This window comes from Phalacrocorax carbo, chromosome 26 (genome assembly GCF_963921805.1).
Source record: "Phalacrocorax carbo chromosome 26, bPhaCar2.1, whole genome shotgun sequence".
NCBI lineage: Eukaryota > Metazoa > Chordata > Aves > Suliformes > Phalacrocoracidae > Phalacrocorax > Phalacrocorax carbo.
The window spans coordinates 507,172-520,812 of NC_087538.1; the positions used below are offsets into that span (position 1 = coordinate 507,172).

The 13,641-nt window shown below is 50.0% G+C and overlaps 1 long non-coding RNA gene across 1 annotated transcript; it reads left to right on the plus strand.

The window, feature by feature from the left end:
* Positions 1-5,471: 5,471 nt before the first annotated feature.
* LOC135317532 (uncharacterized) lies at positions 5,472-12,703 on the plus strand. Its single transcript, XR_010376358.1, has 4 exons — positions 5,472-5,557; positions 6,043-6,172; positions 9,141-9,404; positions 12,632-12,703. It is a non-coding gene; the product is annotated as an uncharacterized LOC135317532 (long non-coding RNA).
* The last annotated feature ends 938 nt before the right edge of the window (positions 12,704-13,641 follow it).

The window sequence follows — 13,641 nt, forward strand, 5'->3', positions numbered from 1 at the left end:
CAGGTGGGGTTTGGATGCTGGAAGTGCGGCTTTGGGTGTTAAAACTGAGGCTTTGACTTGTAAAAGAGGGATTTGAACCCTGAAAGGGAGGGTTTGGCTGTTACAAATGAGGCTTTGAGCGTTAAAAGAGGGGTTTGGACCCTGAAAGTGAGGTTTGCAGTCCTAGCTATAAGGCTTTGATGTTAAAAGAGGAGTTTGGGTGCTTGAAAGTGAGTCTTGGGGACCTGGAAATGAGGCTTTGAGCGTTAAAAGAGGGGTTTGGACAAGGAAAGGGAGGGTTTGGAATTGTAAAATGAGATTTAGTCCATGAAAAGGAGGGGTTTGGACCCTAACAGTGAGGCTTTGGGACCTCTGAATGAGGCTTTGTGCCTGAAAAGTGGGGTTTGGACGCTTGAAGTGAAGGTTTGGACCTAAAAACTGAGGCTTTGAGAGTTAAAAGAGGGATTCTGTAAAATGTGTTCATGTGATTCGTGTCAATATGGAACTGTTGGTGCTTGTGTAACCAGGGCCGGTCAATTGACTCGCTAACGGTCGGGAGGGTTGGAATGTGGGTTGGGGGTTTGCTGCTAACAGGGGAAGCACCCTGCTACAAAGGGGGGTGCCAAGGTGGGGGGGGCACAGGTCGGCCAGTGGTGATGGCAGGGACCTTCTTGGCTCAGAAGGCGCTGAGGCATGGAAACTGGGGGAAGGGTAATTCCGGCAGGGGGAGAGTGCGACCACCGACCCAAGTCAGGACCAAAAAGACTTGCCCCCCCCCCCCACCCCCAGTAAAGAGCACGCGGGCTAATCTACGTGGCAAGTGTGGCTAATTTAACTACGGCTGCCCAACGGCAAGTGGGATGCTTATCACTGACCAGTGAGTGTAAACTTAGGCGTGTTTTTTACTAATTGTTATTAATTAACTGAATATAAGCCCTGTAGCATTGTATGACGGGATGCACGTTAGGAGGAAGGATCCCCCGTGCACCCAGCGCTGCTTGCTTGCCTCTATTCAATAAATTGTAAACTTTAATTGGAATTCCGTTTAAGGCTAAATTAACTATAACAATTTGAACCCTGAAAGTGAGGGTTTGGCAGTTAAAACTGAGCCTTTGAGCTTTAAAAGAGGGGTTTGGACAATAAAATGGAGGCTTTTGAACTTAAAAATGAGGGTTTGTCCCTAAAAAGGAGGGGTTTGGGTCCTAAAAGTGAGGGTTGGTTTGGGACCAAAAAAGGATGCTTTGAGCCCTAAACGATGATTTAGACCCTAAATGTGAGGCTTTGCAAGATATAAATGAGGTTTTGACAGTAAAAAAGACAGGTCTGGACCCTAACAGTGAGGGTTTGGGACATCTAAATGAGTCTTTTAGATTTCAAAGAGGGGTTTGGGCTCTAAAACTCATGGTTTGCAACAAAAAATTTATGGTTTGAGCAATAATATAGTTGATCTGATGCTAAAAGTGAGGGTTGGTTTGGCACCTAAAAATGAAGCACTGAGCGCTAAAAGAGGGTGTTTGATGCTGAAATGGAGGCTTTAGCTGTGTTAAGAGGGCTTTGGGTCCTAAAGTGAGGGTTTGACCTTTAAAACAGGGGTTTGGACCCTAAAAGTGAGGTTTGCAGTCCTGACTGTAAGGCTTTGAGCATTAAAAGAGGGGTTTGGACAATAAAAGGGAGGCTTAGGCTGTTAAAAATGAGGGTTTGTCCCTAAAAAGGAGGGATTTGGACCCTAAAAGTGAAGGTTTGGGATATAAAAATGAGGCTTTGCGTGGAAAAGATAGGTTTGTAGCTTAAAAGTGAGGGTTTGGGACTCCTAAATGAGGCTTTGTGCCTTAAAAGTGGGGTTTGGACCCACGAGACAGGGTTTGGCTGTTAAAAAAGGAGGCTTTGTGCCTTAAATGAGGGGTTTCGACCTTGAAAGTGAGGGTTTGGGACTGAAAAATGAGGCTTTGAGTGTTGAAAGACGGGCTTGGGACATAAAACCCTCCCTTCTAGCATCGAATCCTGTCTATTAATGCTCAAATGATGATTTTTTCCTTCCAAACGGTACGTTTGAGAGTCAAACCCCCTTGTTTAAGGCTCAAAGCCTCATTTTTATGTGCCAGACCCTCACATTCCGGTTTCAAACCCCCCTTTTAACACTCAAAGCCTCATTTCTAGGTGCCAAAGTTTCACTTTTAGCACCCAAACCTGAGCTCACTTTTAGGAGCCAAGACCTCATTTCTTATGTCCAAAGCCCTATTTCCACTGGCAAAGCCTCATTTTTAGAGTCCAAACCCCTCTTTTTATGCTCAAAGCCTCATTTTTACCACCCAAAGCCTCACTTTCAGTGTCTAAACCTGTTTTAAACCTTGCAGCCTCCGCTTCTGGGGTCCCGCAGCCTCCGCTTCTGGGGTCCCGCAGCCTCCGCTTCTGGGGTCCCGCAGCCTCCGCTTCTGGGGTCCCGCAGCCTCCGCTTCTGGGGTCCCGCAGCCTCCGCTTCTGGGGTCCCGCAGCCTCCGCTTCTGGGGTCCCGCAGCCTCCGCTTCTGGGGTCCCGCAGCCTCCGCTTCTGGGGTCCCGCAGCCTCCGCTTCTGGGGTCCCGCAGCCTCCGCTTCTGGGGTCCCGCAGCCTCCGCTTCTGGGGTCCCGCAGCCTCCGCTTCTGGGGTCCCGCAGCCTCCGCTTCTGGGGTTCTGCCGCCCCTCATTTTTTGAGTTCCAAACCCCGCTTTTAAGGCTCAAAGCCTCCTCTTAAGGTCCCAGACCCTCACTCTCAGGGTGTGCAAACCTGTCATTTTCACTCTCAAAGCCTCTTTTATATCTTGCAAAGCCTCACGTTTAGCTGCCAAACACGTCTTTTAAGGCTCAGAGCCTCAGTTTTCTTTTCTAAACTGCCACTTTCAGGGTCCAAACTGCTCTACTAAGCATTAAAACCTCACTTTTAGGTATCAAAACCTCATTTGTAATGTCCAAAGCCCTATTTTCAACTGCAAACCCTCATTTGTAGGTCCCAAACCCTCACTTTCAGGGTCGAAACGCCTCTTTTAAGGCCCAAAGCCTTATTTCAGGTCCCAAAGCCTCATTTTTTTTTTGTTCCAAACCCCTGTTTTAAGGCTCAAAGCTTCATTTTTAAATCCCAAACCCTCACATTCATGGTCCAAACCTGTCTTTCAGGTTCAAAGCCTCAGTTTTAGGTCCCAAAGCCTCACTTTCAGGGTCCAAACCCCTCTTAGTACTCCGTGGCCTCCTTTTTAGGTCCCAAAGCATCCCATTTAGCATCAAATCCACTCTATTAATGCTCAAACCGTCATTTTTCCGTTCTAAACGGTGCGTTTCAGTCCAAACCCCTTGATTAATCCTCAAAGCCTCATTTTTTAAAGCCCAGAGGGGCCCAAACCCCTTTTTTAATGCTCAGTGCCTCCTTTAAAGCCCCAAGCCCTCACTTTTAGGTACTAAAACCTCATTTTTATTATCCAAGCCTCATTTTTATATCCCAAACCTTTACTGTTGGCATCGAATACGGTCTTTTAATGCTCAAACTGTCATTTTCTCTTTCCACACTGAGTTTTAGAGCCCAAAGCCGTCTTTTAACGCACAAAGCCTCATTTAGTGGTCCCAAACCCTCACTGTTAGGGTCCAAACCTGACGTGAGGCTCTTTGCTCTTGCTGCAAAAGCTATTTCAAATCACAGCTTTGAATAAGAAACACTATACTAGGTTTGTTCCAAGTACATTCATCATCCACTTGTTTCTTTCAATATCTGATCATTTCTATTCAAGCCAAGTAAGAACAGGGTCTCTCCCAATGTCAGGCAACACTGGGCCTGTCCAGCAAGCGTCAGTCATACCAGAGCGACAGTAAAAAGCTGAGTATTGTAAAACTCCTGCTTCGGCCCTGTTGGTGAGAGAACTTTTGAAGGGAAATATTTCTGGCCTTCAGGTCAGTCAAAAGCCACAGTCAGTCAGCTATTGCATTCCCTCTGGCTGTGGTTCCACGAATGGATCACGCTCAGGTGGAATAAATCTGCTTGAGATGCTTGCAAGCACAAATGCTTACAAAGCAAATCATCTCTCTTAGTCTGGCACTGCTTAGCTCATGCAAGGACGTAAGTTCACTTGGTTTAGGTGTAAGGACGTCAGCGGCAAGTCCTCTGGAACCGGGGCTGGGAGTTGTATTTTAGCTTTACGTATCTGGAAATCACAACTCCTCCTCCTTTGTCTGGTTCACTAAGTAGCATCTACGTGAAGGGCATGAACAAACGTAGGCGAGTGCACAGAAACGTTCATCGTCCTGTAACTCTGCCGCATTCCCGATTTTTAACATTATTGTATTTGTGTGTATATACCATATATTGGGTATATTGGTTAATTCCCTATTTGATAAAAATAGTCCATTTGCATTCCCCTGCCATTTACTTTTAATGGTGTTTACTGACTGTGACAGAAATGTGCTTTGTTCACTCAACACCCTTTCCCTTGTGCTTTAATATCCTACTTTTTACTAAAGCATATTTTCACATTTTCTTGCCGTGTCAATATTCCAAACACCCATTTTGCACAAAGCATTTCACCATGTAATTACATTCGGCTGCTCCTTGGCTACTGGCTCTAAAAAAAATTAATTTTTTAGGTTACTGGGTTTTCTTTATTACAGCTCAAAATACTTGTCGTGGTTCAGCCTCAGCTGGCAACTGAACACCCCGCAGCCGCTCCCTCACTCCCCCCCACCCCTGTGGGATGGGGAAGAGAATCGGACGAGCAAAAGAACTTGTGGGTTGAGATAAGCACAGTTTAATGATTACAATAAAATGATAATGATAAATGATTATGATAATAATGACAATAATGTTAATATAATAAAAGGGAAAAGGAAGGGAAAGGGAAAAACAGGGAAAAAAAACCACGGAAACACAAACGATACAACCGCTCACCACCCGCCGACCGACGCTGCCTGTCCCCGAGCCGCGATTGCTCCCCCCTCCCCGGCCAGCCCCTCCCAGCTAGCATACTGGGCATGACGTGACATGATATGGAATATCCCTTTGGTCAGTTTGAATCCGCTCCCTTAGCTGTGCCCCCTCCCCTCCCAGCTTCTTGTGCACCCAGCAGAGCATGGGAGGCTGGACATGTCCTTGACTAGTATCAGCGCTGCCCAGCAACAGCCCAAACATCTGTGTGTTATCTCAACAGGTTTTTTTTCCATGCTAATTTCAAAGCACAGCACTACACCAGCTAGAGTGAAGAAAATTAACTCTATCCCAGCTGAAACCATGACAATACTTCATTGTCGCACTGTACTAAATTGCCAGCCTTCCATGTCTCTGTTGGGGGGAAATACACACACACACACCCCCAGCAGTGGGTTGTTGATTGATTTTTGTTCGCATCTGCACAAACACATTTCTTATCCCGTGAAGTAGTTCTCTTTATTCCAGAGAACAACGCCTGTGCCATTATTCCTCAAAAGGAAACAAACCCATCTGCTTCTCATAATTTGCACTTGTATTTCCGGATTTCCTGATTATTTAAAAACCTACATACTTTGGTATGTGCCACAAGACTTGGATCAACATGCTGTCTTCAGGTTATGCCATGCACGTGGGGTGAGTCTTTTATACAAGCACCAGATCAAATTCACCCCCTGCTGATCAAGTATTTGACAAAATGTGTTTTCGTTAGCGATAACGAACAGCTGACCTGACACATCCATCAGTTAACTCACAAAGTGTAAGATCAGCTCAATGAGCGTGACATTTGGAGCTAGCTTAAAAAGAAGGCTGGCAGTCACCTAACGGCTCAGAAATCTTTCAGTAATTTTATGGACTTGTTCTTTGCCGCTAAATACTGTAGCTTCATTCTGAAAAGCTGCTCTCAACGTTGCCTAAAGGCTGATGCTTTCCTACAGCACTCTCAGGCTAGCTTAACCCCTGAGCTTAAGGAGCAAAGGGATAGGAAACCAAGTCACGCCATCAAGTAGCGCTAATAGTCATGCTGTAACCAAAGTGATGAACTTAATCAACCAGGGATGTTGTTATATTCTGGGGACATGGAGGGTACGAATCAGCGTATCTGTCGATCTGTGTTTTAGTCCCTCGGCAATCATTAATGTGACCGAAACAACAGACAACGTGCTGCTGTCAGAAAAGGATGACAACATGTGGTTTCGTGTAGCGGGCTGAGAAAACCGGCCAGGACGGCCAAGGTTAAGGGCCAAGTAGGTAAGAGGTAATTCTGGCAGGGGGAGATCTGGCCCCGGGGAGTTTTAAGGTTGCTGGGAGGTGTGAAGGTCTGCATCTGGGATCAAGTCAGCTCAGCCCTTTACGGTTTTGAACTGCTTTTCATGTGGAGGAAAACTAAAAGCTTCTAACACTGGGAAGCCCTTTACAGCAGGAAACCAAAGGGCTATTGAGACGCTCCTGCCTGAAGGACTTCAAGGTTTGCAGCTTTCCCTTGGGCGGGAGGTTTTGAGGTTTCCCCGTTATTAACCTCTGGTGCGGCACACTGCCGTGGGGCTGGGGAGCACAGAGCCGATTAAGCGCAGACTTGCTGATGCCACGTTGTCACCGCGGTGGCCACCGTAAGAGAGCCCCGGCTGTAGTGCTGTGCAGCAGAAGCTACATCCCTGGGCTGTGTCTCAGCCGCTTTCTTACTGTACAAATATCTGTGTACGTAGAGTAGTCAAGCCTGCGCAACACAGCTGCATTTCTTTGAGGACTGCTGTGCCATAAGCCACATCTTAGCCCCAAAGTTCTCCTTCCCCCTCAAGCGCGGAGCGTGCGCTGCCCTTCACGCAGGGATGCTCTCACTGCCAATGTGTGTGTTCTCCTTTTCCCCTTTATAACCGTTCCCTTCCCGGAGCTTTCTATTTGCTGACGCCCTTAATACCCAGAGCTGGCAGGGATGAGAACCAAAGCCCTGCCGGCAGCTCAGGGAGGGTGAGCGGCTGCCCTTTTCCAGGCAAGCGGCTGAAATACAGCACGGTGAGCGGCGCTCTCAGTGTCCAGGCCTGTCACTGTCACGCTCCCACAGCACCTCCGTCTGCCCAGACCCCGCCGGGGGCTCAGCCACCGAGAGCAGCTGTCCTGGGAAGAGACTGGGGGGGCCTCGCAGGCCCTGGGGGCGTTGGCATGGCCCAGGCCCCTCTCTCCCTTCATCCCCTCTCCACGTAGGAGTGACATTTGGTATCCAACGCTATGTGCAGGGGGTGCTGTCGGATTTACAGTTCAGTTTCCTGAGCAAACGCTGGGCTAAAACCAGGTCTGAAGGCACCTACGATGCCGAAATGCCATCAGATTCTTTGTTATGCGCTGACTTCTTTTCCTTACCCTCCTGCAGAGCTTATCAGTTTACTGCTTGCCCCTCTTTGGGCTGTTTACCTGGTGAGCTTGTTAAAAAAAAAAAGAAAAAAAGGTGCTCTTTCTCTGCAGCCGAGCTGAGTGTCCAGGTGCCCCTTTCCAACCTGCTCCCAGCTCGGGCTGCCAAGTGCCGTGGGTATGATTTAGATCCCTGGATGTGTGAAGAAGGGCGCTTAGTCCTGTGGTGAACGTGGTATTCGTGGTGTGCTTACCCCTAAAGCATCTGCCCCTTGGCTTGAAGGACCAGGAGGTTTCTGTAATACCAAAAGCAGAAAACCCTGTGAGATTGAGCTGAGTAAAGCCTTTAGTAAACTTAGTAGTTAAAATGTGACTCCTTGTGCAAGGCGATACCTCCCATGAAATACGACGTTTTCAGGCCCCCAGGATTCTTTATGGCCACCCTGCAAGGCTACTGATGGAAACATTTTTGTATTTTTAATGCTTACATTTGCACCAGAATAAAAATTTGCATGAGGCGAAGAGAGAAGCAATCCATTCTTCTGTCCTAACCTGCTCCAGCTCCTTCGCTCAGTGGCCGAAGAGCAGCTTGAAGCCAATGCCACATGCTGAGGAATCCAGAGCTGCTGTAACTGCGTTGGTTTCATAGTCAAATTGTAATCTATGGCTCTGCTTCAGCTGCAAAGTGAGGGTTACCTCTCCGTGTCTGATTCCCGTCAGGGATCAGCTCGGGCCTCCTAGGTTTGGATCACAGGACTAGGTTCCGACCGCTCTGGTTTGAATGACTTTTTGCTTGATAATGATGCAGTCACGACACCCCAGTGCCTGTGTGCTGGAATGGGATCCTCCGTGATCCATCTTGCACCAGCCCAGAAATGGTTCTGCCTTAGGGGCATAAGCAGGCTTATGGCCGCTGACCCGGCTGGGCTGAGGGCAGGTGTCGAGGGCTAATTCTTCTCTATTAAACTGGGGTACAGGATGAATAAACCATTGAGTGTCAGAAGTGAGCTTCTGTCACTCAAATGAGCCTGAAGACCATGAGGCCCAAGAACGACACCTCCAACACGCCCCACGTTCCTCCCTGGGGAGACTCGTGAGCCTGAACCTTTCTTTGCGTCATTAGCCTATGGTGAAACAAAATCCTCCAGCCCGTGGCAGGGTTCCCTGTCGTCACTGGTGGAACAAACTGCCGCAGCTGGTAGGTAGAGTGAAGAAAGAGGGATTTCAGCTTTCGTGCTCAGTCTTTGGTGCTGCTGCCCGGAGAGTGACTCCAGCAGGGAGCTAGCGGTGGGTTCATTTACTTTAGCTATTGCAACCTGCGCCTGCTGTCCGGCCTTCCCCCTTGTTTCCTTCAGCCCACGGAGGCTGCCTTTGGGCCACCCAGAGCCACCTGAGCCATCGGGTTTATCCCCATTCCTGCTCCTTGTATCCCCTCCATGCTGGGTCCCACGGGGGTTGTGGACAGACTCACAGAAATCAAGAAACGGAGATCCAGAGGCTGAACCGTGCCCTTTTCAGCACACGCTCCTCGCTGCCAGATCAGCCCCCCGTGCACCCCTGGGTGTTGGGGTGACCCCCCCAGAGGTCTGTGCTGGTTGTTGTGACGCACCTGGCGGGGGGGCCGTGTTTTGGTCGCTGCAGGTTCGAAGCCACCCTTGCAGGTCAGCCAGAGCCCTGACTGTAGTGTGCCCGGCTGCCTGGCCGCAGTACGGCCTGCCTGGCTGCAGGCAAGGCTTCCCCCGGGCAAGGGGGAGCTCTGGGCACGTGGAAGCGTCAGCAGGGCAAATAGAAGATCTGTTGATTTTTGAAATGCCCTTTCGTCCTCTGACGCCTGCTCTGATTTACTCATTTCCATTTCTTTCTCCCGTTGCAGAATACTTGAGGAACGAGAGCGCCTTTCTGGGAGAGCTGGTGTTTGGGAGCGCAGACACCATTGAACTTTCCTGTGACAGCCACGGCTCTTCTGTGCCTGTTTTCTGGTTTAAAGACGGTATCGGGATTGCACCTCCCAGCAGAGCTCGTACTGGGCAGAAGCTGTTGAAGATCATCAGTGTGTCATGCGATGGCTCGGGGCTGCACAGCTGCAAGGCGAGGCATTCCGACCAGGTCCTGGGAAACTTTACAGCCAGAGGTACAGGTGCGTGCAGAAATACAGCGCGCTCGGGACTGGTATTTTCCTTTTGTTTTTTAAATTTTGCCCCCCCACGCGCTCAGTGCAGCTGGTGCTTTGCGGGGTTCATCCGTACTGGGCAGGCCTCTGCCTCCCTGGTGACTCCTGGCAGTGATTAGACCGACAGAACCAACCAGCCGAAGCTTGCTTGCGTGTCCACGGCCGATGTTAAAGCGTGACGGTGAGACTGAGAGAGCCTGAGAGACGGTGCTGGTCAGATTAAACCCCAACCGCCCCCTAACACTCAGCTAGAGGCAGTGCTACGTGGGCCTTTGAAGTCTTTTGTGAGTGGGTGAGCTGTGGCTCAGGGAGGTTGAGCGAGTGACTTTTTCTGCTCTATGTGACAAATCAGTGGCAAAATTGCATGTAAAAGCTGGAGGTTGCTGAAAAGTATTTCCCTGTTGTAGGCGATGAATGTCTTCCCTCCATCCTGGTTATCAGAAATTGCTAGTTTGTTTTGGCGGCAGCTTCTCTGTAAGCTGTGTCCGTCTCAAATATGTGCTTCATCAGAGGGGCTTATTGGGATTCCTACGTTGCAAAGACGCGCGGTGTCAGCAAAGCACGTGCTGTCGTTTGCTTGGCCATACTGTCCGTGATGAGGCCAACGGGACAGACCAGCTCCAGGCTGTGCGAGGCTGGATCAGTACCCAGGGAGTGTCAGAAGCATCTGTTGTCCCCAGGTAGCTAACCACTGCCACTGAGATCATCCCCGTGATCTCAGGCTGCTGCATGGGTAGAAGGATCCACATGGCTGTGAGCAGATGGAAAGCCTCCTGATGGCACAGATTCAAAGCCTGATTTTTCAGAACAAGGAACCCGTTGTGGATCTAAGCTTTTAAATTCTCTCCTTTGCTTTTGTGCTGTTGGCGTTTTTCAGGCATCCCCGAAGAGTAGGTCCTTGCCTCCAAAAGCTGAGTTCCCTGAAAAAGTAAGGGGCTCTCTCTGAAAACCGAACACAGAGGTGTTTGTGATTGTAAATCCCATGCACTCCATAAAGGGCTTTCTCTTGTGTCAGAAAATTTGTGTGAGTGAGGGAATCAAACCAAGAATAATAAATGAAAGCTTGTTTCAGCAAGAGTTTTGGAGAGAGAGAGCTTTGGAGGAAGAATGGTGACAAGCCCCTGCTGGTGGGGTGGTGTTTTACTGGTGTGGAGGAGAGGATACTTCAGTTGGTGGGAGCGAGTGCCCAAACCCCGGGGCCTGTCGCGTGGGCTGCCAACGTTTCCGCAGCTCCCCTCGTCGGGCGGCTGTTTGCAAGGGGTGTGTTTGAGCACTGGGGGTTCAGCAGCCGCCGGGCCCTGGCCCTGGGCAGCCTGCTCTGGGGGACCCTGCCTGCGCAGGGGCTGGACCAGCTGCCCCCAGGGATTCCGGAAGGCCTTTCTCTCCCTTGTGACTCCGTGACTCTGGAACTGGTGCTGCGAGGGGCCGGCGCTGTGGGAGCGCTGGGAACGTTGTCTTCCCTGGGCTCTGCCTCTGTCGGGACGGCTGCGTGTGCGCTCTGCCCTGAGACACTCGGCGCCTGCGCCCGCCTGTCCAGGTACGCCAAGCAGTGTGCAAGAGAGCACACTTTCAGGAGTGACCTGAGGAGCTTTTGCTAGCTTGGCCGCGTTGGAGAGGGACTGCAGCTCCTGCATGCAGGAATAGTCGTGTTGGAGAATAACCATGGGAGTCCTAAGTTCCCAGGGTGAAGGAGAATGGTCATTTTGGCCGCTTGTGCCCAGCCCGCTGTGGGATAGGATCCAGCTGGGAGGCTGGATTCTGGTTTACTCCTGAGCATGGAGTAAGCCTGTGGCGATTTACACTAATCTGACTGCTGACAGAAATAGGAATGTGGTTGTAGTCAGTGTTTTCAAAGAGAGCAGAAACGCAGTTAGTGTTGGACCTGTCTGTTAAAGGAGAGGCTTCACGCCTTTAACCGGTCTCTCTCTCTTTTCCCACTGCTTTGATTTCCCAGTCATCCTTGGTTTAACTTAGCGGAATGATGCAAGTACATCATCCTGGTAACCAGATCAGTATATATATTGCTCATAATTTATTATAGGTTTTACCTCCCTGGTTCCATATTGCCAAGCAAATGCCTAGAAAAAAAATGTTTCAGATGCCCGTTGGCTCACTCGGGGAACCTGGGCGCGCCTGATGCGCCGGCAGTTTCACATGCTTTTGTCCGCTGCTAATAACGGCAGCACGACTAACTTTAAAGTCACCTGAAGGGTCCAGATGTCGGAGGGTTCCTTACCTGATGGTTCTTGCCAGTGGCACTGGTCGGAGAAGCACATCTGATGTGCGCTGTAGACAGGACTGCTCTGTGTCAGGGTGTGAGCTTTCCACCAGAGACGAAGGATTTCTGGCTTGGTGGGGAGTTTGGGGCGGTGAGTGGTTTGCTGTTAAACTCCGGTCTCCCCAGTTAGTTTAAGTCCTTAAAGCGTGACTTGCAGTTTGGCCACACAAAGTTCTGTGCTCTTGGCCTGTCGCGGGAGGCAGCGGCAAAGGCAGGGTGACTCGGGGCGGCTCACGGCAGGTGAGGAGGTTTCCTGACTGCTCTTAGCTGCCCTGCTGCAAGAGACTTGCTCACTCTTTTTCTTACAACCACCTTGCTACTAGTAGAACATATTCTATGAGTGATCATGAAGCACTTCCATCAAAACGTTGCCCTGTGCCTAGTGCGGGACCCTGACGGCCGCGTCCCGTGTGTCACGCGCCCGTGCTTTTCCTGCTGGCAGAAGGTACTGGAACATGTTCTCAAAGAGTTCCCGTGCCTGGGGCTGGAAGTGCAGCCGATTCCACTGCCCGGCCTTCAGAGCATAACCTTTCTCCACAGCAGGCCCATCTGTATAACTTGTATTTCCTTGTCAGCGCTGCCCTTGAATGCCCTTGTGATTTGTCTCAGATCGCATCGTACTAACCTGTGTGAGTAGTCTTGACCTCAGTGTATTGGGCTTTTTTCCCCTGTGATTTATCCTGTCGATACCCCGGCGTCCCTTTTTGTTGGTGACCTCGTAGGCATCTGAAGGGCAAAGGATTCTCCCTTTGCTCTGCTGTGAGATCCAAAGCTGCCCTGAGCGCCGTTTTGTTCAGGAGAAGAGCTGCAGGAGGTGGACGGGAGGTTATTCACGGCAACCTGATGAAACTTCTGTCAGTCTCAGAAATGTCTCTGGCTGTCAGGAGTCTCTTTTTGCACGTTTTTCTTTATTTAGAGTGAAGAATGCGAGACCTCGCGGCTCAGGTAACGAGCAGCCTGCTGCAGTTTCCCGAGGTGACCATTCAGGCCCTTGGGGAAGATGAGCTCACCCGAGGGTCTGTGCGGCACGGGCAGTTCTGCAGAGGTGAGCCTTTTCCTTGAAATTGGGTCTTGCTGTGAAGTTGTTACTGCCTGGAGGTGACCTGAGGCACGGGGTCACAGCATCAGCTGTGTCAGGTTGGTGCTGCTCAGGTGCCTCACGTTTTGAGAGAACAGAAAGGGTGAGCTATGGAAAAAACGATGATTTAAGTACTGTACTGTGACACATATCGGCCATCGGTGGCTCACCCTCCATGCTAATCTTTCAGTCTCTTGGACCAGTACGTTCCCGAAGCAGCCCTCGAGAAGACAGGCTGTGTTTTACTTAAATCAAAACTAATTGATGCTTAATTAGTGAATCAGTTTCTTAACCCAGAAAGCCAAAAGGATAAAGAACTCTCCCTAAGCATCCTTCTCATCTCAAAGACAGAGACAGGTGTTTTTGAAATATATTCACACAATATTTACATACTATAGACACAGCACAAAATGTGCTGCTTGCTTTTTTAAAATCCCAAAGTACTGACTTTGTTGCTTTCTTGGAAAATTGAATTTTCAAAAGGCTGGGTTGGCCAATAAATTAGGAAGAAGTAAAACCAAGGTCAAGGTTAACAGTATGGGCATGTAAAGAGAAAGAGGTTAAGCTGTGCGGCCTGTCAACGAAGGGGAGGAACACCTTTGGAAAACAGCTGAATTTGTGCTGGCTGAAGGCAGCGGATCCCATTAAGGCCCACGTGGAGTCTGACTCAGAAAGATCTTGTCGGAGCACGTCAGATGACACGGCGGGTGCCCAGGGCGTGTCCGTGGGGGCGTGGATGTGTTGTGAGGTCACAGACCCCGCTGTGCCACGCCGTGTTGTGCAGTGCTGTGCCGCAGGCACCGCTCCAGCAGTGCCAGCTGTGGCAGCAGCGGCAGCAGCATGGTGCA